This window comes from Hippoglossus hippoglossus, chromosome 16 (assembly GCF_009819705.1).
Source record: "Hippoglossus hippoglossus isolate fHipHip1 chromosome 16, fHipHip1.pri, whole genome shotgun sequence".
NCBI lineage: Eukaryota > Metazoa > Chordata > Actinopteri > Pleuronectiformes > Pleuronectidae > Hippoglossus > Hippoglossus hippoglossus.
In genome coordinates this window covers 26,575,424-26,578,935 of record NC_047166.1, presented here as the reverse complement: position 1 = coordinate 26,578,935, position 3,512 = coordinate 26,575,424, and the positions used below count along the sequence as shown (strand labels likewise).

Below are 3,512 nucleotides of genomic sequence, written 5' to 3'. Positions count from 1 at the left end.
AAACTCCCTCGGGATGTAATAAGGTCGGCATCTGATCATGAGGTGCTCCAGGTCCGGAGAACAGTCCGAAGAAATAATCTCCACATCTGAGCACCACAGATTGTTCACCATGCAGCAGATACCTCCTCCCTTGCTCTTCCCCGAGTTTGTTGTCCGGTCCTGGCGGTGAATGGAGACCCCCTCGGGAACAATGGCGGAGTCCGGGATCGAGCCAAGTCTCCGTGAAAACCATCACGTTACAAAACTTAATGTCCCGTTGAAAAGCCATCCTGCTCTGAAGTTCGTCCAGCTTGTTATCCAGAGACTGAACATTAGCCAGAAGAATACTTGGTAGTGGAGGCCGGTTCTCACGTTTCCTCAGCCGGACTAGGACGCCGGCCCGCGACCCTCGTTTCCTTCGTCGCCTCCATGCTCCAGGTACGACAGGTAAACAGCGCCATGGGTATTCTCCTTTGTTTGCTGGTGGCGGTGAAAAAGTGTTTTTCACCGTCAACCCGAAAATACCACTGAAATGGATCCTCTCAACACTCTCTGCGATGCATGGTACTCAAACAAACATCAAACAACAACATCCTTCTAGTTCGGATCGGGTCATGACATAAGGCTGACAAACATCCACAAGACTGACTCAAAATCAGATATTATATATAAACACAGTCACAATCACCGCAATTATTTTCAGGCTTTGTAAATCACAATGCGTGTGCTAAATGAAACTATTTGCATCTACTCCTCCCAATATTTTGCGCACTCGGGTAGAAACGCCCTATCATTCATATTCATTAAGGCAAACGTACTAAATGGACAGCGTGTGTTATTCTGCACGCAATCCTCAGTGCGCACCATTAGTAGATCAGCTTGCATGTTTTTTTGCAGCTGAAATCAAGTTTGCGCACGTTTTTACACACGCAAACCTTTAGTAGATCAGGCCCCAAGAGTTTCCAATCAGCAACTGGAAGAGTTTATCAGCAATTCACATGTGGCAGTAAAATATTGCTGCAGTGCAATCTCTGGATTAAAGCCACACACACACACACACACACACACACACACACACACACACACACAGGTTAAATGGAGGTTGTTGGTGTTTAAAACAGCATTTTCTCAATGTCACTGACCAGGGTGTGAACACAAACCATCATATTTGAGACAGCAGTACTGTAGAAGATTTTGTTCTAAATATGAAAGCATTGATTCAAGTTTTATGGGGCAGCTGTGGAAACTAGGTCGGCGGTTCGATCCCAGTCTTCCACATTTGCATGCCTCCTGTCCTTGGGCAAGACGCTGAACCCTAAATTGCTGCCCATAGATGTACTGTATGAATGTGTGTGTGAATGGCAATAAACTGTACTGTGAAGCATCTGTCATCTTTATAAATACTGACCATTTATCATATATATATGTACAATGTAAAGTAATGTTAAAAGCCAGTTGTAAACATGTCCACATTATATTTAAGAAGAGTAATGAATTGGAGCTGAAGTTAGCGTGTAAGCTAGCGTTAATTAGTGTTGTGTAAAATATTTTTTAAAGCTATGTGTAAGACTTTAGAACTTCTACATGAGCTGTCTCAATACACTTTAGGGGTGCAACGATTAATCGACGTAGTCGACAAAAATCGATGACAAAAATAGTCGCCAACGAATTTAATAGTCGATGATTCATTGGTTACGTCATAGCTCGCGTTTTTCGTGCCGTGCAGCTGAACTAAACGTTGTTTTACCAGAGGTGCTGATGGAAGTAGCTGAGGAGTGAGCCATCTCGCTCCCTTCCTATCTCTGAAAGTCGCGCATGTGCAATAGCGACAAAACATAGACCAATGGCGGCGTCCGTTGCAACACCATCGCGTACCAGAAAGTCAAAAGTATGGGAGAATTTCACCCTTAAAGGGGACATAGCATGCAAATTCCACTTTGTTAGTGCTTCTACAGGTTAATGTGGGTATCTGGCATGTCTACCAACCCAAAAACTCTGGGGGAAAAACACTCGCGCATTTTGTTATGGTTCCTCTAAGTCAGAAACGTCATGCTTGAGTGACTCGATTGAGCTTCCTGGGTTTTGTGTCGTAACAAGGCACTGGAAGTCTCCCTACATGGTCTTGGCCCACCCCTCACCTCACCCCCCCCCCCCCCCCCCGTCCCCCCCACTTCCCCCCATCCCCCCCACCTCCCCCCGTCCCCCCACACTCGTTACGCCGGGTTTACACCGGAGGCAGCGAGGCTGAGAGGCAGCGCAGCGCCGTTCCCAAGCGCGCAGCCGCCTGGCTGTTCACACGGGACGAGCATTTCTCCGCTGGTCAGCCCGCGATTCACTCACATGTGGCATTTGTCTGGATCGTTGGGACTGGGAGGCTGCAGCAGCTGCTCGGGAGCGACCGCTCGCTCTCCCATGCGTGAGCTGGAATTTGTATCAGCGCCACACAGCCAGCAGTGTGGAAGACTTCCGCAGTGTTCAGCTCTACTGTAACACCGGCACACACACAGAGCCCCCCCACTCGTTACGCCGGGTTACACCGGACGCGGAAGCGCCGCTGCGAGGCAGCGCAGCGCCGTTCTCAAGCGTGCAGCCGCCTGGCTGTTCACACGGGACGAGCATTTCTCCGCTGGTCAGCCCTATAGACTGTATATATAAGGTCAGCCCCCGATTCTGCTTTCTCCGCTTGTTGTTGTACCCGTTGAATGTCGGGGTTCGGGGGTAAATGATGGTCTTCATAGCCCCCCCCCCCCCCCACCCCTCTCTTTCTCTCTCTGTCTGTCTGCTTGTGTGCTTGTAGTGGATGGGCAGAGGGGGACATTTAATTATGTGATTGGGAAAATTAAAACTCCAGGACAACAGAAGGGGAATACAAAGTATGGGATGCATATTTGATAATTTATATCATATAAAATATGTAATTTATATCGTTTAAAATCATGGGGGGAGAGGGGGGAGGGGGGGGCTGGCTCATTAGCATTTAAAGGAACAGGCACTCAAAACAGGTCAATCTGTGGAGGGCTGTTTTATACAGGGTAAAAAGGGTGCTGTTTTAAATGATCCTTGTGATATTTTGACCAAAGTATGTTACAGACATTTCATTAAGACCCCAAGGAACCATATCAACTTGTGGTAAAATGGGCATGCTATGTCCCCTTTAACATAGCCCGAAAAAAAACTACCTGCAATATTTGCAAGGCGGACCTTGCTTTTCATGGAAGCAGGACACGAGCATTTGAAGAGGAAGCACGTTTGACATCATAACATAGGCGATGCAGACTCGCCTCTGTAAGATAGCCTGTTATCTAGCTTGCTATATAAACGGAGTTGTCTTGGCAACACCCTCAATACCTGTGTGCAGGATTCTAGAATCCATTACAAAAATATGGTTTGAATATAGATTTTTTAAAACTTTTTTTAACGAGTTTAAATGCGTAATGTTATCCTATTGCCTGACAAACGTCTTTTTAAATCACAATTATGCAGTCCAATGAAGACTGTAGTTTTGTTTGTTGATGTTTTATTGCTGCTACTTT

The 3,512-nt window shown here is 46.6% G+C and overlaps 1 long non-coding RNA gene across 1 annotated transcript; it reads right to left on the bottom strand.

Moving 5' to 3' along the window:
• Positions 1-1,702: 1,702 nt before the first annotated feature.
• On the bottom strand, positions 1,703-3,212 carry LOC117776888. Its single transcript, XR_004616510.1, has 2 exons — positions 3,181-3,212; positions 1,703-1,885 (listed from the first exon to the last, which is right to left on the bottom strand). It is a non-coding gene; the product is annotated as an uncharacterized LOC117776888 (long non-coding RNA).
• Between the last annotated feature and the right edge of the window lie 300 nt (positions 3,213-3,512).